Source organism: Notamacropus eugenii, chromosome 1 (genome assembly GCF_028372415.1).
Source record: "Notamacropus eugenii isolate mMacEug1 chromosome 1, mMacEug1.pri_v2, whole genome shotgun sequence".
In the NCBI taxonomy this organism is placed as follows: domain Eukaryota; kingdom Metazoa; phylum Chordata; class Mammalia; order Diprotodontia; family Macropodidae; genus Notamacropus; species Notamacropus eugenii.
In genome coordinates this window covers 662,191,252-662,214,080 of record NC_092872.1, presented here as the reverse complement: position 1 = coordinate 662,214,080, position 22,829 = coordinate 662,191,252, and the positions used below count along the sequence as shown (strand labels likewise).

General features: G+C 36.5%; 1 long non-coding RNA gene across 1 annotated transcript in view; it reads right to left on the bottom strand.

The window, feature by feature from the left end:
* LOC140521050 (uncharacterized) overlaps positions 1-22,829 on the bottom strand; it is a 48,994-nt gene that overhangs the window by 12,658 nt on the left and 13,507 nt on the right. The window contains exon 2 of the long non-coding RNA XR_011972765.1: positions 12,428-12,549. This is a non-coding gene — a long non-coding RNA (uncharacterized lncRNA). The remainder of the gene's footprint in view (positions 1-12,427; positions 12,550-22,829) is intronic.

The window sequence follows — 22,829 nt, the reverse complement described above, 5'->3', positions numbered from 1 at the left end:
GGTCTCCCATCATTTCTACCTTCACTGTTTGCTGAGCTTCCTTCTGCTACTGTATGCTGGCATGCATGCACTAATATGCTCTAAGATGGTTAAAACTCTTCTAGTTCATATGGCCTAAGACCTTGACAATGGGACAATACCGGCAACCCCCCAAAACCCAAGACTAGAACTGTCTGGTTTTTTTTTTAACTAAGTCTCTGCTACTTTCTCTAGAAGCCTCTATTTCCAGCCAACTGATCTGATTTGGGGCTAGAAAATTGTTCTTAACTCCTGTCAAATGCTTGATAGTTTGCATTCCCTCAAATCATTGGGAAGACTCCTAACAAAAATGCACAAAAACTGTGTATAACTGGGCCAGTGAGACTCCCCTCAACCTCTACTGTATTTCTTATAGCCATACAAATAAAAATGGGAACAAGAACAAAAGAGGTAGGTGAAGCTAATGGTCAGAGGGCTATTAATTACCACCACTTTGGAGCCTTTGTTATAAATTCTTACCTTTATTATGCATGTTGTTGTTCAGTTTTCTTTTTCAGTTATATCCAATTCTTCCTGATCCCATTTGGGATTTTCTTGGCATTTGATTTGCCACTTCCTTTTCCAACTCATTTTACAGATGAGGAAACTGAAGCAAACAGGGTTAAGTAACTTGTCCATGGTCACCCAGCGAGGAAGTGTCTGAGGTCAAATTTGAACTCAGGTCTTCCTCACTCTAGCCCCAGCACTCTATCCACAACACCATCTAGCTGCCCTACACTTAGTGCCTTAGAAACTTAGAAATACATATAATTTTTTACAGTATCTGCCACCTCTTTAAAGCCTTCAGTCTGTCCACCCAGATAGAATAGAACTTACTTCCCCTCACTTTTGGTCAATGGTCATTCAAGGAGATATTTCAAACTATGCTGAATTATGGGAGGTAATATGATATAGTGGGAAGTGTGTAGATTTGGTATCAGAGGATCTAAGTCTCAGTCACACATCTGTCACTTACTACCTGTGAGACCTTGGAGAAATCATTTAACCTTTCTGGACCTTTCCTCATCTGTGAAATGAGGATCTTGGATTATATAACCACTAAGATTCCTTTTAGTTCCAAATCTATGATTCTTTTTTACACTTAACCTGAAACTTTAGTCCCTGCTGCATTTCACTGGCATTGCTAGTGAAGAATAGGATACCTTTGGGATGCCATGAGATGGATAACTGCACAGAAGCTAACTACCATTAGGTCTTCGGAAGCCCCTAAAGAGAGCTCAGTGTTTCAACTCTAATACAGTAATTTGCATCATTTGCTCTCTGTGTTCTCATCCTTGGTTTGTATTTTGAAGACTTGATACTTTTCTCTGAGTTAGAAGGGTCCTTAGAGACCAAGTCCAACTTTATACCCAGTACCTGGATCCTCTCCACAGCATCCTTAACAAGAAGAAGACTTTATGTTATAATTATAATATGTGCTTTAGCTTATATATATTTCAAATATAAGTTTCAGGAGAGCCAAAGTCACATATTTTCCATCTCTGTATTCCTCAAGTTCAAAGCACAATGTCTTCAATATAGTAGGTATTCAGTAAATATTTATTAAATTAATAAATGAATGAGGAACTGAGAGGTTAAATAATTTGTTACACAATATGTTCATAGAAAAGTTGCAACTAGAATTCAGGTTTGCTGATTCTTATTCCAGGGCTATTTCCACTAGACTAAGGGAGGGGAACCTGTAGGTTCCCCATCCTTGCTGCTAGACCACACTAAAAATAGTGTAGATTCTACTAATATTATATTGGTTCAGAAACCCAAGCATCAGAACTTCATTTCTGACAGATGGACTCAAGTTCAATCTAGTCAGTATCATTCATGTCTTGCTTCAACCAAAGTTCTCTTTCTGTCCCTTTGAGAATCTTAAAATTGGTTTTGTTCCTAGGGTTTATGAATCAGCTTACTTGTTAGTACATAAGGCAGTCAATTAAGATAGGGAGATAGGGAATGGACCAGGGAACTCCTAGGTGAATTTCCTCTACCAATGCAGGTTGGCACCATCCCTGAAATTTATAAGTAGTTACTTAGAGCACTTAGAGGTTAATAACTTGACCAAACTTCCTTCCTTCTTGCCTACCTCCATTTTTTCTTCCCTCCCTTCTTTTTTTCTTTCTTTTCTTCCTAGCTTTTTCTTCCTTCCTTCCTTTCTTGCTTCTTTCCCCATTTAGTGGAAGCTAGATGAGGGCTTATCATGTAAAAACTGAATTAATTAAGCTTCCTTTTCCTCCACCTCAGTCAGACTGAGGAGGTGACATAATAGAGAGTAAGTCCCAGAGGTACTGGGGCAAAGATGCTTATATGTTTGTTCTGGCTGTCTTTGAAATAAATGTTTTTATAAAAGCTAACCAATGGTAAATGGTTAAATAAAATGAGGTGCTAGTTACTAGCCTTCTAATAATGGGAAGAACATAGCTGGTATTAGACTGAGCTGATGGCAGTGGAAAGGGTTACCTTAACCACCAGTATCCTAAAACCCTGAGGGAAAATGTTGCCCATCTGGCCCATGAGAATAGAACCAGAACAATCCAGGATCACTCTATCAAAGGATCAGTTCTTATTCCAAGGTTGCAAACACTCCTTTTTGGATGGAAATTAATTGTGTGAATGATGAGACAATTTATCTAATGTCTAGACACAGCCAATCATTATAGAAAAAAAGCGGTCAGAATTTTTAGATAATTATGCCACTCTCTGCTTTGCTTTGACTATGTCTACTTAGTCAATGGTAAATGGTTTATTTTGGAGAGAAGGAGAAGTCTGAATGCAATCCAAGAGTCCTGGTTCAGTCTGGTATATTACCTATTACCCATAACATGTGCATATATTTAATAATAGTAATTAATATAATCTACAGTTAATAGTCAATGATGATCAACAATATTCCTAAGATGACAATCCAATTGAGATTAGTGTGATGGAGGCAATATCAATTTTCCAGAGTATAATCCTCCTGAGAACACACAGAGTCCATTTAGTCTTTTATGCTGACAGTGGAACCAAAAGATGTTTTTGGCAGGGTGTGGTGGTGTACCATGACATCAGCCTTCCAAGGTCAGAGATGTATTCTGAACACCCACATCCCCTTTTAATAATTCAGTAAGGCTGAATCATAAATCTGTCCATTTATTCAAACTCTTCTAAAACCTAGTTATATTTTCAGCCTATATTACCACTTCGGGGAAAAATTTCTTACATTTTGAGATCTCTGGGATATGGGGCCAGGGCTAAAATTATGGCAGACATTGTATGTGTGTGGGCAGGGGGCGGGGCAGGAGGAGTGGGGTATGAGAATGCAGACCAGTCTTCTATCCACAGAAGATATGCCACAAATATGGCACTTTTTACCTTGCAAAAGATTTGAAGCTCACTTGGGGAATTGGGCATCAGAAAAGCTTCAGGTTTTGAGTGAGTGGTTCGGTATTTTGTGCTGTGCTACTTGTTGCAGACAAAATTGCACATAAGCAAATGTGAAATTCAAGTTATGCTCAAATTGTTCCTTAAAATATGGATGGAACAAATTCATATTTTGAAAACAAGCCTTATAGCAGAACTGACTATATTTTTATCCCAGTGCCTGGCATGCTGTATAAGTTTAGTAAATACTTGTGTCCTTCCTTTCATCTCTGCACTTTTTCACTGGCTGTATCCATTCTTTAAAGACACTTCCTCCTCATTTTTTTCCTCAGAATCTCTGATTTCCTTCAAGTTTCAGTTCACGTGCCAACTTCTGCATGAGGGCTTCCCTGTTCCCTCCAGTCACTAATACTTTTCCTACACAGTTATCTTGTATGTGTTTTTCTACCCACAAATGTGTGTACTGTCTCCTCAATAAAAAGTAAGCTCCTCAACTCAGTCTCCATCACTTCTGTCCTTGTAATCCTAGTGCTAAGCATAGTCCTTAGGACATTGTGGGTATTCCATACATACTCGTTGTTGATTGATTGATGTTTACAAAACCAGTGAATTAGGAATTTGACACAGTATAAATTCTCAATTGAATCTCAATTGAAATAATCCAGGGCCTGAAGTAGGGTAGTACTTTGTTAGAGGAGAGAAGAATACAAGAGACATTGTGGAGGTAGAAACGACAAAATTGGGCAGCTGATTATACATTTGGGGTGAGTGAGAGCAAGAAATAAAGGATGACATCAAGACTGCAAACCTGAGTGAGTGAAAGGATAATGGTATCTTTGAAAGAAATAGAGTCAGAAGACAGGTAGGCTTGGAGCAAAGATAAATTCTGTTTTGGTCATGTTGAGTTTGAGCTGCCTATAGGAAGCTAGTTCAGAATCTCTTATAGGTAGTTGGCGATGAGACGCTATGGCTCAGGAGAGATACTGGGATAGCATGTATCTTTAGAAAATAATTAGATACATGGGAGCACATGAGGTCACCAAGTGAAAAATTGTAAAGAAAAAAGTGTCCAGGACAGAGCCTTGCATTACAGCTACACGTAAGAGGCATGGCATGGATAATGAGCCAAAAAGCAGACTGAGGAGTAGTAGATTGGTGGAGAATGAAGACAGACCAGTATTCCAAGAGTCCAAAGAGAAGAAATACCTGGAAGAAAAGTTAACAAATTTGGCAAAGTCAATGGCTGCAGAGAAGTAAAGAAGGGAAGATAGAGAAGAGACCATTAGTGTGGCAATTAAGAAACCATTAGTGATTTTGGAGAGAGCATTTGTTTCAATTGAGTGAAGAGATTGGAAGCTTGATTGCAAAAGGTTTATAAGTGAAAAAAAGAGGAAGTGGAGGCAATGAGAATAGTTAACTTTTTCAAGGTTTTTGGCTAAAAATGGTGAAAAGATATTTCCACAGTCAATTGACTATGGAAATGATAGGGTCTAGTGAGAGAGGGTTTTTGTTTGTTTGTATTTGTTGTGTTTTGTTTTTATGGATGAGGGAGATATATGTATTTGTAGATAAGAGGGAAGGAACCAGTAGATAGGAAGTAGTTGGGAACCAAGAGATTAAGGAGAGTCCCCTTTACTTATTGTGTTCAAATATATAATGAATAAAACTATGTTTATCTTACCTATGTCTTTTGTGATTACAAACTTCAATCATTTCCTCAGATTTTTTGTTTCCAAACTTAAGCCCTAACTTTTAATTTATGCTTGCCATCATATACAGAATCTCTATCATCCAATCCAATTTAGCAATTCTTCTCTGGACCTTTATGTCTTTGTTGAGATGTAATTACTAGATCATCAAGTAGTATTCCAGGTAAAAATGACCAGTTTTATATACCTTTCAGGTGAAGTCTACATCAAAAATGTTTTCTTGGTGAGAAATGTGCCAAATATGCCAGTATTTCACACAATTGCTATGTATTCATAAGTAATATAGGTGGGTGGCACAGGGAAGGATACTCCAGCCTTTTGGTTTTTCCTTTAATTTTCTTCTAAAATTGCCTTAAGTTTTCTTTGCTATCTTAAAGCTAGTAGCAATAAACTCCTGCACACACACACACACACACACACACACACACACACACACACACACACACACACACACACACACACACACACACCCTTTTCTCTCTCATCTCCCAGGCTATTTCCATTCTCCTCAACAATGTCCACTCCATTTCTAAATTGCAACCTCTCCTTAAATATATATTAACTTCTCTGCCTCTACTCCCTAGTACAATCTTCAAAATATTTAAAAACAACTAAATTGTAAAAAAAACAAAATAAAACAACAAACAACTTCCTACTCCCCAGCTGATGTATAGTAGATGCAATGAGAGTAAAGAAGGCCTTCATGTCAAACTTAAGCAGCTGACCCTTATCTCTGTGAAGGAAGACGAGAATAAGGGGAATACAATAATTTAGTTTAGTTTAGTAAAGTAGGGCAAAAATCACCACACCCCGTCCAGTCTTTTCCACCCACCACAAATGGCATCTTAAGAGCAGCAAGGAATTTAAAGGAATTTGTCACTCTTAAGACAAACAAGAATTTAATTGACTCAGAGAGGGAGTAGGAGAAAAACAATTCAGACTACACCCTTAAAATTCTAAGTAATTGGATGAATTGTAAAAGGAATTGGTCAAGGAGAAACTCTCTTCCATTTCCTGAATTTTCTCAATCAACAATTTTGACAAAATTATAGGGCATAAACTTTCCTTTGGGAGTAATTGAAGAACATTTTCCCACAAATAGGTATCCTCCTTTGGCACCTACCTAGCTGAAAAGTCATAGAAAATTCAAGATAAGTGGTTGGCTAAAACCCAGGAGAACAGACTGTTGTTGGAGCTCAATCCTTTTCTACAGTTGGGAAAAAAAAAAAACAAAAAGCAAGCTGACATTAACTCTATCTTAGAATTCGAGAAGACAATCTAGAATCAGAAGAATAGACCTGTATTTAGTTCGGGGAGGGGAGTAGACTTGTACCCATGTGCAGTTTTCTTACCCTAGGAACAACTGATGGAGGGAATAGTTTATGGGTAATATTCTTTATCTCCAACTTCTGTATTGGAGAAGGGAGATTCTGAATCCCCTAAGAAGTGTGATCCCAGAACCTAGCATTTCTAGCCAGAGAAGGTAGAGTTTCTGAGTAATACCAGCTTTGGGAGTTGCCTTTTAGGCAAGTTCAAGAATTCCTCAAGTAAAAAGCTTAGAGATCATATCTGACAGAAAGAGAAGGGAATTTCTGAGCAATATGCTCCCAGAGACAGAAGACTGTTTTTCATGTAGTTCTTGTACCGTGCCCTCCTTGGAGAGCAAAGTGAATGAGACATTCAGATAGTTTAAGTCCAGTTGGAAGAGGCACAGCTTGCCCAGTATACCCCAAAAGTATTACTACCTTCTGGGGCAATATAAATTACAGACAATATTAAAAGCCTTGGGGGCCGTTATATGCAATTTTATGGAGAAGTACTCACTAGAACACAAAAGAGTTGCAATGATGGTAACTCCAAGATTAATTCCCTTCTTGTGGGAGTTAACAGGCAATTTCAGTGCTTTATATGTTTTCTGTGTCTATTTATGGCTCCTGTGAGTTATTTGCATCTTCTGTATTTTATGTGGAGTAAAATAAAGGCTGTTCTAGTCTCATTTTGCCTGTGGTACCCTGAATGTTTGTATGGGATACAGAGACCCCTTTTCTCCCTCATTTAAGGAGACCTAAATATGAATTAGCCCATGAATATTTTAGATTTCCTAGAACTCCAGGTTGGGCAAAGATCTAAAGAAAGAAAGATAATCTTTGGTTGGCTCCTGAGATTGAACCTAGTGTATATGAACCTAGAGTCCTTGGCAGTAATCATGGAGGATGTGTGGAGGAAATAGAACTTTGGTCTACAGGGTAATAAGCTAAAGAGCTGGCAGAGCCCTTACCCTGTAAAAAAAAGAAGCAACACCACCATAAAAGACTAGAAGCAGATGATAGCAGAGAGCAGAAGCAACTCAGTGAAGAGGTATGTCATAGCAGAAGACCAAAAGATGGCAGCAGAAAACAACAGAGGATAGTATGACAAATTCCTCAGACATTAATGGTTCTGCAGTAGAGGCATGAATAACTGTGGCCACATGTATTTCCTGCATGTGTGCCCCTCCATGTGTTATCTGGGTCATTTGTATTCCTTATGTGTGTTCTCTCCTCACTGGTGCCCGGATGACTTATGGTACCCCTCTGTGTGAGACTATCTTTCTTGCCAATTATTTCACTATGCTGTCTGATTAAAAATCTTTTGCTTTGAACTAATGTCTTCTCTGTTGGTTTAATAAAAGAAACACATTGGTTGGGGCTTCTGAGCTATGGTTTTAAGTGGGTGCTAACCACAAAGTGCCTCAGATAGTTCTCTGGATGGCCATGTGTGAGAGTGATCCCTAAGTGCTACATGAGGAGACTCCTACAACTGACCCTACAAATGTCAATTGCAACAAAAAAAAAAAATGTTATTATGTAATAATTAGGTGGAAGTTCGATGAAAATTTCATGTAATCCTCTTTTGACTTAGACTGAATACATAGCATTTAGTACACTGGCACTAAGCCTAGTAGGCATTTAACAACATTTTTTTCTACTGATTGTCGATTGGGGATCCACCTCAATCAGTCCAGAGTAAATACTGCTGTATAAAAGAGGGTTTATTGCTAAATCCATGTTCCTGATGGAAATAGTTCTGCAGATGCAAAAAACATTTGGTGAACTTCTAGGGAAATGGTAGATATAGGAAGGAGTACATGGTCTTATGAGTTTCCAAAGTGTGCAAGGGTTGGATAGGGCCCACAACCTAATATTTTGTAGAGTGATTATTTATAGTATGATGATGCTAATGCTTCTATTTCTGGCATTGATTGATAATTTGTTAAGGTATTCAAGGAAAATCCAGAATCATATCACCTTACCACAATCATATTTTTTTTAAAAGAATGCTGTTCTTCCATTAGTTCTGTTGAAGATGGTTTGTTTTTTTAAGTGATACCAGGGAAGAATGGATTGGGGTAGGTGATTCTAATGCTCTTTGTTCCTGTTGTGTCATATACTGCCTTCTTAAGACCATTGCCTATAGGCAAGATAAGGCAGACCCTAAATCAGTAGAGCCTAGCAAACAGCTATTACTATAGGCTAATTCTAATTGTAATCTGAATAGTCCAGGACACAAGGAGTTCCCTGAATCTCTGTTGTTGTAGGAGCATTAGCTCTTGAGGCTATCTTCTAGACTTAGCTATCTTGGACCATCAAGGATCACACTGTTGACATCATGTCTATCACACCACATCACAAAATAGCCACACGTTCATTTTTTGATTCGTGGCTGGAAAATGGAGTACCACTCATCTAGTCCACTTGGAGTCCTTAATGCCTGTTCTTGTTTGAATATCCCTTTTCTGCTGTAGCTAAGCACATTTCTTTTTGTTACTATTTGAAAGACCTATGAGCATATCATTTTGTTCTAGTATTGAAATTAAATGGGGGTGGGGGGGTTTAATAAGTATTTATATAGCACCTACTACGTGCTAGGTACTGTGCTAAGTACTTTAGTAATATTATCTCATATTATCTTATTTGATCCTCACAATAACTCTGGGAGGTAGAGGCTGTTATTATTCCCATTTTATAGTTGAGGAAAGTGAGGCAAACAAGAAGTTAAATGATTGTCCAGTTTCACATATGAGAAAGTATCTGAGGCCATATTAGAATGCAGACCTTTCTGATACTAGGCCTAGAACTTATCTGCCGTGCCACCTACCTGTGAGAGGAATAGCCTGAGTCAGGCCCATCGTAGAATACTTGCTGTCCCTTATTCCACACAAACCTTCCCAGTTCTCTGAGGTACAAATCCCAGAGAAGGAAACCCCAGGGAGTAATATCACTTCATACACAAGGAAGTATCTTAATGTAAACCCAACACTTCCATGACTGTAGCACCTTGGTTCTGTAATCCATGGTCAATTTACTTTGGAAAGCACAACCCTCAGTAATACTAAAACCTTGCTCTGGCTCTAGTAAAGCGAAATGACCACTTTCATGATCACCAACATCAGAAGGTGATTTGATGTTGCCATATGTATGCCTGCTTTTAATCATGACTTTCAGGCTGGGAAGCATCTGGCCCCATCTTACTCTGCTAGGAGGCATTCCTTCCACAACCACTTTGAACATGTAAATGTGGCCTTACTCCATTTCCTGCTGAGTCCTTGTTGCTGCATCAGGCATGGAAAGGACAGTGTTTCTTTCTCCTGTCACTGAGTATCTACTGACAAGTGCTCCTCCTGCAATTGCTGTATGAAATATGGGACCTACCTGTTCTGTCCAAGCTACTTGCAGACAGAATTGGCCTATGCTTTGAGAATAACTAGTTTAGAGAATAACCACAGTCATCAAACTCCCCAGAGACTCAGAGAAACTTCTATTGCAGTAATACAAACAGTTTCCACAGGAATGGCTCACAGGAAATAAATGCAGAATGTACTGAGTGCTACATGGGGATAGAGGTGATAATTTCCTACTATGGTACCAGATGTAAATGAGGTGGGTGCTGCACAAAGCCTTCATAGACAATACTTAACGTGGAGAAGGAAAACAAAAGAGCTAACCATTGAAGGAAGGACGACAAGCCTATCCACACAAGCAATCTGGACACTTTATTTTATACTTGAATTAGACAATCCCATAATCAAGAATTAATTTGAGAATCATTTGCCTCATTGCATAATAAATATATAGCCTAAACATCCTTTCTTTTGCCACTGGAAGTCAGTAGAATTAAAGAGGAAAAATCAGTGGTCCAATACATTTGCTTTTAAAGAAAACTGGGAATATTCCAAAATGGCAGAGTTAAAGAAGAGCCTTCCCCTAAGCTTTGAGCCAAACTTTCACTTCCAGAGGTCTGCAGTTCAAATTTGAGCAGTTTTTAAGGGAAGTTAGTACCTGTGTGCATCATAGCCTCATGCCAGACCTTGCATCTGATAATTTGAGTAGCCAAGAGGAAAAAGGGAACAACTTCAGAGAACCAGTTGCCATACATCTTCTGGCAGGACAGAAAATACTGAAGGATACAGCATACATTTTCCAGAATTCAAATTATATTGCTTTTATGGATGAAACTGAGTGGTGTCTTTTGCTAGTCTCCTTGCTATAAATGAGAACAAGGACCATAGTTTTACTTCTTTTTTTATAAGGCCCTACCACCCTTTTTCAGTTCAAAACAAAGGACCATATTAAAAACATGAACCCCTAAGACTTAAGTTCCAGTGCCCAAGAAGTCACTCAAAGAGAAGTAGATCAGCTAAAAAAGAGACTTGTTCTCTCTTCATAGGAGGAGAGCAATTCAGTTCGTTTTAAGAAATTTTGTAGCTTAAACAAGGTTGACAAAAGCAAGGGTTCCTTTGGCAATTGCAACTGTTGAACTTTAAAAGAAGTCCTTGGCAAAGCCCAGTCAACTTCATACAAGAGACAAAACGCAATTATTCTTATGGAACAAGCTGGCTTGAACTGGAGGTTCACAAGCATTCAACTGTCTCAACTGGGACACAACTTATTCCAATAATTTCTGATGCCCAGTTTCTGAAGGGATATTCTCAGTTCACAGCTCCAGAGGTCTACCAAGAGAAATGTGTTCCCATTTTCTAGGTGTTATCTGAACTAAATAAGATAGCAATACCATGACAAAAGAGAGTCCGTTGAAGACATGGAAGAACACAATTGTTCTTAAGAGAGTATCTTGTGTTTACAAAGCATTTTTCTCCAAAGAACTTCCAGGGTGGTTCCTGTCTTTTAAAAAGTAGCTCATTGGGCTCCATGCAGAAGTGAAAGAAAGGCAAGAAAAGATCCATTGGATCATTGGCTTTTGGCGAAGCCTATCACACTTCCTGGGAAAACTTTAGAAATTAATGAGGCAAAACATTGTCACCTTTAATGGGACTATATGCCACCTGTAATGTAGATGGCAAACCCACAATATTTTAAAGAAATATTTATAGGGCATATGCAATTTGCCTTATTTTAAACTCTTTATTACTTACTACCTTCAGCTTGACATTGAAGATTCTTTTTCAGTTGAAAATGATCTTCTTTATCAGGTTTATTATTTTATTGTTTATTTGACTTAATTTATTAACTGAAATTGTAACTAAGGCAAGAGGGAGAGAAAGGAAGAATGAGGAGAGCCAAGTTCAGATCCCCAAATCCAGAATGTCAGAGATGGGTGCTACGTGGTATCCAGTGTAGTAAAGGCTTGTATTGGAGGAACTGGCAGCCAACCCTAGAAAGATGAACCAGGGTGCTTTTTATAAGCCATGAAGAAGAGTGGCTCAACCTCAGGGAGTCAATCACCAGTAGTTTCCAATATCACATCAACTGCCTTCAAACAATAGACCATACCCTGTACTTAATTTTTGGGAGGAATTCTTCAATTTGATCAACAACTAAAAATAGTCCACACACTATAATCTTATAAGATTGTTTGGGGGAACTTCTCAGCTTAATCCTTTGATGCTGTTTTCCCTTGATGCATTCTTGTGCACACACACGAAAGAAATCTGAGAATCTTCCAGACCTTAATTCATACTTTATAAACTTTTTATTTAGTTTCTTTTCACAGCTACCTTTTCTCTAGCCTGTATTGTACTACCTTTCTTCACTTCCTTCTTTTTTCAATTAACAAAAATATGACTTCTATTCTTTTCTACTTTTCCTCTCTCATTGAGGGGGAAAAAGTCCTTTATAAATATCACCAAGCAAAACAAATTCCTACATTGACCATGTTTTGTTTTGTTTTTTTTAAGTCTCAATCTGCACCTTTTTATCAGGAGATGGGTAGCATATTTTATCATATATCTTTTGGAATCATAGTTGATCAATGGGTTGGCCAGAGTTCCTAATTCTTTCAAACCTGTTTGTCTTTACAATATAGTTATTATCATATATATTGCTTACCTAGTTTTCCTCACTTCACTCTGCACCAATTCATACAAGTTTTCCCAGGTTAGTATTCTGTAGCATTCATATTCAGCCATTCCCCAATTGATGGACTAAGTCTAGTTCCCAGTTCTTTGCCACTGCAAAAAAAAGGAAAAAAAAATAGCTTCTATAAATATTTTCTATGGGCCCTTTTTCTCTTTCCTTAATCTCTTTGGGATCTAGATCTATTAGTGGTATCACTGGGTGAAAAAGTTTGCACTGTTTGATAACTTTTAGAACATAGTTCATAATTTCCAGAAAAGCCGGGCCAGGCTACCGCTCCACCAATGGTGCATTAATATAGCTATTTTCTATTAGTCCCTCAGGTATTTTTTCAGTTTCCTTTTCAGTCAATTTTGCCAATCTGATGGTGTGGTTGGTTTAATATGTATTTCTCTAATTATTAATGATTTAGAACATTTTTATATGGTTATGATTTCTTCCTTTGAAAATTCATGTCCTTTAATCATTTATCTATTGAGGAACAGCTTTTATTCTTTTAAGTTTGAATCAGTTTCCTCTATCTCTTAGAAACAAGAACTTTATCACAGAAACTTTACACGCTTCTCTTCTAGTATTAACTGCTTTGATTTCCTTGTGCAAAAAGCACAAAAACTTTTAAATTTTATGTAATTAAAATTGTCCATCTTACTTTCTGTGATCTTATCTATCTCTTGTTTGGTCACAAACTCTTCTCTTATTTATAAATCTCACAGGTAATTTCCTCCTTGCTTCTCTGACTTGTTTATGATGTCACTTTTATATCTGTCATGTACCCTTGGAGGTATATGAAATACATATACACACACACATATATATATATGTATATATATAAACACACATAGAAATATATATATATATATATATATATATATATATATATATATATATGGTGTGAGATGTTGGTGTGTACCTAATTTTTGCCAGACCAGTTTCCAATTTTTCCAACAATTTTTGTCAAATAGTGAGCTTTTACAGAACTAGCCGGTAGTTTGAGTTTGGTTTTGTTTTTTTTTTAATAGTCTACTGTGCTCATTTGTTCATGTGCATCATATACCTAATCTATTTCATGGCTCAACCTTTCTATTAAGTAACCAGTACCAACTTGTTTTGATGATTGTTTTATCCTAACTTTGAGACCTGAAACTGCCAAACCCTCTTCCTTTCTACATTTTTTTTTGACCTGGAGATTCTTGACCTTTTGTTATTTCTGATAAATTTTGTTACTATTTTTCCAACTTCTACAAAATAACCCTTTGCCATGTTTATTGGAATGACACTGAATAAGTAAATTAATTTGGGTGGTATTATCATTTTTACTGTATTGGTTCACTGTATCTATGAACAATGATCATTTCTTCAATTATTTAGATGTCTTTATTTGTTTAAAGAATATTTTGAAGTTATATTCTTATGGTTCCTGTGTATTTCATGGCAGGTAGTCACCCAAGTATTTCATATTTTCTGTAGTTATTTTAAATGGAATTTCTTCTTTTACCTCTTTTTGATGGCTTTTGTTGGAAATATATAGAAATGTGGGTGGTGTATATCTGTTTATTATATCCTTCAACTGCTGAAATTATGAATTGTTTCAATTAATTTTTAATTGATTCTCTAGGATTCTTTAAGCAAAACATTGTGTCAACTGCAAAAAGCAATAATTGTATTTTCTCTTTGCCTATGCTTATTCTTTCAATTTCTTTTTCTTGACTTTTTGCTATAGTTAGCTTTTCTAGCACTGTATTGAATAGTAATGGTGATATGAATAGCCTAGCTTTATCCTTGATCTTATTGGAAAGGTCTCTAATTTGTCTCCATTATAGATAATGTTGGCTCTTGGTTTTAGACAGATAGCACTTATACTAAGAAAAGATCCAATTATATCCATGCCTTCTAGTTTGTTTCTTTTAAACAGGAAAGGATGTTTGCATGTTGTTAAAAGTATTTTCTATATCTATAGAGATAATAATATTATATTTGTTGTTCTTATTATTAATACAATCAATTATGTTTATAGTTTTCCCAATATTGAATCAACCTTGCATTCCTAGTTTAGAATCAACCTGTTCACAATGCATAACCTTTATGATATATTATTGTAGTCTCCTTGCTAAAATTTTACTTAAAAATTTTTCCTTCAATACTGATTAAAGATTTTGATTTGTATTTTTCCCTTTCTGTTTTGACTCTTTATGCTTTAGGCGTCAACACTATTTTTGGAGTTTTGTAGGGGTAATTTAATAGGACTCCTTTTTCTCCCATTTTCTCAAATAGCTTCTGTAGTACTAGAATTAAGTATTCTCTAAATGTCTGAAAGAATTCACTTCTAAATCAATCTAGTCTTGGCGTTTTTTGATCGGGGAGTTCATTTATGGCTTGTTCACTTTCTTTTCTGAGAGTGGGTTACTTAAGTTCTCTATTTCTTGCTCTGTTAATCTAGGAGGTTTGTATTTTTGTAAAGATTCATCTATTTTATATGTGTTTCATTTTATTGACATTCAAGCAAAAATAGTTTCTAATTTCTTTTATTTCTTTTTCATTTTTTGTGAATTCTTTTAATTTTTGATAATGTTGACTTGGTGTTTCCCTTTTTGTAAAAAAAAAAAAAATAAGCAAATTAGCTAATGATTTATCTATTTTATTTTCCCTCCCCCCCAAAAACTCCCTACTTTTATTTGTCATACTAATAATTTTTGTTTTCCACTTTATTTCTTAGAATTTTGGTTTTATTATTAATTTTTGTCATTTCTTATTTTTCTAGGTTTTTAATTAGCTACATGCCAATATGTTGATCTATTCTTTCTCTCCTGTTGATGAAAGTCTTTAGAGTTATAATATTTCACCATTGAGCTGCTTTGGCAGCATCCCAAAAATGTTGGTAGGTTATTTCATTGTTGTCATTTTCTGTAATAAAATTACAGAATATCATATATTCTTTGATTCATTTGATTTTTATTGTTGTTATTTAATTCTTTCTTCAGTGCTCCTATGTTGAATAAAATTTTACTGTCTCCTATAAGTAAAATTTGTGTTTAATATTTTTGCTTTTCTGTACTTCATTGTGAGGTTTTTATGACCTAATAGTTAATTTTTGTAAAGGTGCTATGCACAGTTGAGAAATAGGTATATTCATTTCTGTTCCCATTTAACACTCACCAGAGGCTTGTTTAACTTTTTTACAATCCTATTCAGGTCCTCAATTTCCTTGTTCTTCACTTTTAAAATTAGGTCTAAAAGGGCTACATTGAGGTCCTCAATATTATTTGTCATTTCTCCCTATAACTCATTTAAATTTTCCTTTAAGTATTTAGATGCTATGCTATTCTGTTCATATATATTAAGTACTGATATTAATTCATTCTATACGATACTTTTCAGCAAAACAGTTTACCTTTTTGTGTGTTTTAATCAAGTCTATTTTTTTTGTTGCCTTGCCCTTATCTGAAATCATAATTATTACCTCTTTGAGTTCAGCTCAAAACTTCTTCTTATGTTTCAAGCATGTTTGTGGTGAGCAATATATTTTTAGATTCTGCTTTCTACTCCATTCTGCTCTCCACTCCCATTTTATAGGTGAATCCCTCCCATTCCCATTTACAGTTACAATGATTGGTTTTGTACTTCCCTCCATCCTATTCTTTTATACTCTCCCCCCTTTCTTCCCTCCCTGCCCCATCTTTAAAAGAAGAAGAAGATAGTAGCGGGAAAATGTGCCAAGTAAAAGTGCTCTATGGCTGACTGTCTTCTCTCTCCCTCACCCAGACTCAAGTTGCAGATTCTTTCTTTCTCTTTCTTTGTCTTCCTTCCTTCCTTCCTTCCTTCCTTCCTTCCTTCCTTCCTTCCTTCCTTCCTTCCTTCCTTCCTTCCTTTCTTTCTTTCTTTTTCTTTCTTTCTTCCTTCCTTCCTTCCTTTCTTCTTTCCTTCTTTCTACAACCCTCTTCAGAATTCTCCACTCTAAGCTTAGAGTTTGTTTTCCTTATAACTAATCCTTCATTGAATTTGCTATTTCTATCTTTCTATCTATCTATCTATCCATCTACCTGTCTATTTAATTGCAGCACTCTTCAGTTGCTCACTTGCACATCTCTGGTGGGCTTTTTTTTGTTTGTTTTTATTGACTCAAGGTGGTACTTCTCCTTGCCAAAGTAAAAGATCTTCTTTACATGTTTAAGTGATCCCATTCCATTCTGTCTTCTCCAGCAGATTACCTTCTTTATCACCCCCACTCTCTCACTATCTCTTCATGTGATATAGGGTAGAAGGCATCTGGATGACAGGAGGACATATGAAGTTGGCAAATGGCTTGTATTTTTTTCAGTGAAATATAAGGTAAAGTTCTAAACTGAAAGGGTGGGCAAAAGGGGAAACCATGGCAACTTTGAGGAGGGATGAAAAAGTTTTGAAAAGTCACTGTGATGAACCATATAGTGAGCAAATTAGTGAGGCATAAAAGGACTACCTTGCTACAGTGAGAGCAGAGTTAAGATTATGTAACATAAATTTGCATATGGCCAATCTGAGAATTTGTTTTTCTTGACTCTGTGTATATATTGCAAGAGTTTTTTTCCTTGTTTGTTTACACCCCAGTGGGGGTGATTGTGGGAAGAGAAGGAGGAAGGATAGAAATAATTTATCAAAATAGAAAAAGGTAAAGAAAGAAAAGAACATCATTGAAGCATAATTTTTTAAAAATGCACAGAAGGAAATGGAAGGAAATTCAGAAAGGATTACATACACGTAGAATAACTTTGTGATATATATATTTATAATTTATTATATATTTGGAAGAAAAGCAATAGATCTATACTTTCATGCACAACCCTATTCTTTTTACTATATATAAGGAAATGCTAATTTTATTTGAATTTTTTTAAGTTCAGAATTTTTTTAATGTAAAGATTGTAATTATTATGTGTCAATAGATTTAATTATTTTACTTTACCCTTTTAATTTATGCACCAATGTATCATTGCATTTTAGTTATGTGTTTATGTCTTATTTCCTTATTAAATTATAAATAAGTTCCAGGAGGTAAGTTTGTATTATCCTCATGATCTAGCACATTTTATGCACTTAATAAATGCTTGTTGAATGAAAAAATGAATGATGGAACTTAGTCTTAAATCTTTGCACTTTACTTTTCTATCAAGGATTTTACCCTTTGAAGTTTTCCAATCATGAAGGCTACTTATGCCTAATCAATTAAAAACATATGAAGCTCTATTGACAAATAAACCAGGGAAGTCAAAGATGGTATAGCCCATACTAATCTGGCTACATGTTCTTACCTTGGGGTATTAGGGATATCCCTGAGAAGGAGTAATACCATTTCTTCTCTAATGGCACAATAGTATTATATTACATTCCTATATAATAATTTGGAGCCTATCTTAGTCTATGGTGTGAGATGCTGGCCTACACCTACTTTCTGCCAGATTGCTATTTTGTTTTACTAGCAGTTTTTAAAATAGTCTTGTTCAGGTTCATCTGCATGATATTAGTGTTTTGATAATGGTGGAGGCTTCTTAGACCCAGTCTCCAAAAAGTTTCTGGTGGGTTTTGGGGGGAAGAGTGTCTGCAATGAATTTTGGGGAGAGAAGAGTACCCATCAGGGGTGAAGAGAGTGTTTAAGCAGAGGCTCTTAAGTTGGAATCTGTGGGTAGATTTTAGGAGATCAATGCACTTGGATGGGGGGTGAAATTACATCTTTATTTTCACTAAATATATTTAGCATTTCCTTCAATTAAAAAAAAGTTCTGAGATTGAATTCATAACTGGGCATGGTGGTACACACTTGTAATCCCTACTATCAGGGGAAGACCGAGGCTGATAGATCTCTTAAATTCATGAATCGTATGTTGTGTAGTAGGGCTAAAGTTGATTGGATATTCACATTAAGTGCAGCACCAATGTGGTAAACTCCTGGGAGCAGGGTGCTATCAGGCTGCTTAAGAAGAGAAAAAGAAATGGATCAGGTTAAAGCTTCCATGACCATTAGCAGTGGGATCAGGCCTGTAAGTGGTCACTTCACTTCCAGTCTTGGTGAGATGTGGAGACCCAGTCCCAGAAAAAAAAAAAATGCAGGGAAGAGGGGCAGATTCAAGGCTTAAAGAGACTTCTAAAGGAATCCATGATGCACACACAAAAAATGTTAAGAATCCTTTATTTAAAGGAATTTTTTAACCTTAAGTCAGATAGTCATCTGGTTCTGTAGACTTTAAATTAGGACCAAACACAAGCAGTTAAAATAATAAATAATCTTAGCCCAGTGTATTATGGCTGGCTTTTGTTGGTTCCCCTTAATTAGGTTTGGGAATTCCTGGCCTCAGCTATATACTTAAAAAGCTACTAGCCTGTATTATTATACCTTAGCAGGTAGTCCTGAAAATCTGAAACATGGAAGATAGTTCCAGAGAGAAGAAATCTGGCAATCACAGGACTATTAGAGTTGAGATACCCAGCAAAGTATAGCACGATAACACCATTAAAGTACAACAGCAATCCTGTAGAGTTAGAAGTATGAGTTGCCTTAGTCAAACATATCTTCTACGTGGGTGCCTTCCACAGGTGTACACTGGCCCATTTTGTCCTCTTTGCATGTTCCCTGGTCACATGTGTTCTCTGAGTACAAGCCCTTCCCTACTAGTGGTGTGGTAACTCATGTGAGAGTATAAATCTCAGCTATGGGGAAAATTTTTTATTGTGACTTTTTATGTTATCCTTATCTAGTAAATGTATTTTGCTTTGAACTAATGTATCTTCTGGCTGGCTGGTAAAAGTAAAGATCAGCAGAGGCTCATCAGCTACAGTTTTTAGTAGGTACTGATCCATAGAGTTCCTAGAACCTGAGGCAACTTTTCTCGGGACCAACATTCCATCTGTACCTGTAAAATTAGGCTAAAATCAACATCAAAGGCATCTTTGAAAGAAAGGCACAGAAAAAGACTTTGTATACAAAGAAGGAGGAAGTGTGGCACCCATTTTGCTTTGGCAATTGAGAGGAGTAGGACAGCATTTTAAGAAGAGTGTAAATATGTATTTGTCTCTCTGATCTTTTGATTACTGACAAGAATAGTCACCTTCTTCTCTTGCCTCCCTGAGTCTCTTTTCACCTGTCAGACACTACAAGGTGGTTGTTTACATGTATCCAGTGTGCTGATATTTTCCCTTCCTCCTTTTTTCCTGCCTAGGGAAATGGAGAAAATAATGGCAGGCACTGTAAAATAGTAGAAAAAGTGTTGGATTTAGGACCCGAGGATCTGAGTTTGGATCTTAACTCTGCTCCTGCGAGTCTGCATGCTTGGATGTCCTTTGGAGTTTAGGTTCTCCCTGAGCTTCCGTTTCCTCATTTGTGGGTTGTAGTACATGACTTCCAAGGTCTCTTTCTTGTGTAACTTGTGAGGTGCTCCATTCCCCACTTCCACCAAAGTATATGCATTTATGATGGGTGGCACTGGGGGATTGGTAGCTGGTAGGAAGGAAAAGCTAAAAAGAGAAAGCCCCTTAGGGTAAAAATGGCACCCAGGGAAGAGAGCAGCACTTGGACGGGTTTTCCTTTCTTTTGGGGGGAGAGATGGCACAGAAAGATGAGATTTGTCCTCATTTTATCTGAGAAACTGATAGCCTGGCCATGCTAGTACAACTACAGAGCTGAGAAGCAGCATAAGGAACATCTAGAATACCGAGACAGGGAAGTAAAACATTACAAAGTGAGCTTCACACTTTGCTCAGCAGGACAAGACAAGGATCAGGGAAGGAACAGAACTCTGACAAAGAAACCTCCCTCATCCTCAGAAGTGCAAGTGACTTTAGAAATCTGCATACAAGTTTGAACCATAGATGCTCATTCAAATATTTCTGCTTCTTTTCCTTCTTTCAATGAAATTTAATGAACTCCATGTTTTCAAGTAGAGGTACCATGAATTCATTTTCTCAGATTTCTTTGGCTATGAGCCAAGACAAATGAGAAAATTCCCTCAAGTGTACCCAGGTCCTCTGTTTCTTGAGACTCTGATACAAACATTTTATATATATATATATATATATATATATATATATATATATATATATATATATATATATATATATATGTATATGTACATATATATACATACAGAGAGAGACACAGAGAGAAAGAGCGAGAGAGAAAGAGAGAGAGAGAGAGAGAGAGAATAGAATGGAATGGAAAAGCATTTGTTGTGTTTCCTATGGGTGATACAAATAAAAAACCAAGGCTCAAGGAGATCACATAGTAATTAAATAGAAAACAAAAACTCAAAATTCACACTATAATTAAAAGAGACCACAGATAGAGGAGGGGTCAGCACCGGGCATCTGTACAATCGGGTGATTGATTGTACTTTCACCTCCTGTCTCACAAAGTTGTGAGAAGGAAAGTGTTTTATAAACCTCAAAAGACTACCAAAATGTTAATTGATTAGTTACTCCCCCAAGCAGGAAAAAAAGACAGAGTTCTAATATTTGTATTTCAATATGCCTACTCAGCTGATCAGATACACATGATTGAAAACATAAATGAACACAGAATAAACATTAAAATTATTAGTGAGTAAACGAGATATCCATGTTGGCCAGACAGGTCCATACTGAATTTTCCATTTATTTTCTGTGATATAGGCACAGTCAAACTCTCTATGCTATTCTTTTTAAGTAGTACTTCCAAGAGAACGGCATGTACTTTCTTGTGTTATAGTTTAGCCAGACCATGCAGGTATTGGCCAGAATGGTTTGAAATGATCAACTACACATGTTTCAGCCAATCTGGCAGAGATATGTTGTGCTTTGTGAGAGTGAAGGGAGGTGACTGTAATGGCTCTTCAAACATTTTTCTGCACAACCCATTAATCAGCAGCAGAACAGCCAGGAGGGACAGTATTGCTTGGTTTCAGGACAAAGAGGTGAGTTTTGTGGTTTGCAAGTGTGTGAATTGGGAATTCCAATTTTGACTGATTGGTGCTGAAGTCATTGCTAAAAATGATTATCAAGCTAGGATCTCTGTACCTCATTCACTGAATAAATCATTTTGAAACTTGACAAACCTAAGCCTTGAAGGTCAGAGCTTCTTGTAAAAGAAAAAAGAACAATGACTTCACAGTGAGAAAACACCATATTGAATACACTCTGGATAGGGAAGCTGTTGCTTGTGTCTTAGCCACTTACTTCCTTTCTCAACTCAAAAGCCTCTCTTCTCTGCTGTCCCCAATTTACATCCCTCTTCAATCCAATCAGTTCAGAATGCCACTGACAAAGTCAGTTCCAGTGTCCACACTGGTGGAATTCTTACTGCTTTCCTGAGTCAGACTTAAACTTCCTCTCAATTTCAGGGCTCCCCTATCTCCATTCTCTATCTCTTCCTTCATGTCCTTTCATTATTCCGGTCATCTCTGACTGAGTACATCTTATTTCTTCTCCCTAAGTCTCTTAATCACTCCCATATCCAAGTGTGTTTATGCCTGAAACATTCTTTCTACAACCTCATCAAAGATGAAATACTTTCCCTTTTCCTCCTCATGGAGTGGATAAAGCACTAAGACACGGCCTATTTATATCCTACCAAACTTTGAAGTTGATTTAAGAAAAGGTAAAGGCAAAATAACCTGAAGGAAAAAAAATCAGGACCTTCCAAAGTTTATGCAGTCTTTATGCAGGTTTTCTGTTTCACACAATCTTTTTACCACTCCCTCTACAAAATTCACATTTTCTCCTCTCTAACTCACTATACTTTCTCAAATAACCACTAGGATCTACATCAACTCTTAATAAATGTTTTCAGGCTTTTCCTTCCTGTTGTCAACCACTCTTTCTGAGTTTATTCTCAAAGCCCTTCTTATTGGAGTCATCACTGTCTATTGTTGAAAACTGCTCATCATTTTTGAGAGTCAATACCTTTTTCATAAAGTACCTCACAATGCTATTACACTCTGATACAATGACTTGAGTATTTATAATATTTTTGGTAAAAAAAATCCTAGAAATGGAAATCACTGAGTTATTCTTCAGTTTTAGTTACTAAAACTACATTAATAGAAATTTCTATGACTTGTTGATAAATAGTAAGTTTGCTGATGCTTGTAAAAAAAAAGCTATTTGAGTCCTTTCAAATCTGATGGGAATAATTCATGAATTATCTTCCTGACAAATTCTTTAAGTTCAAGCAACTTCTCATTGTGTCAGGAATTCTCAGTGGAAGCTGTGATGTATATACTTTAAGAAATGAAAATTTAGAATACAAAGGAAATGGTTCAAGACATATAGAAGCAAAATGTAATTTGTTATTTTGAGGAACACACTCTTAATTGGAAGATCTTATGCACAAAAACTTTGTCACTGAATTCTCTACAGAAAACAGCCTTGAGTT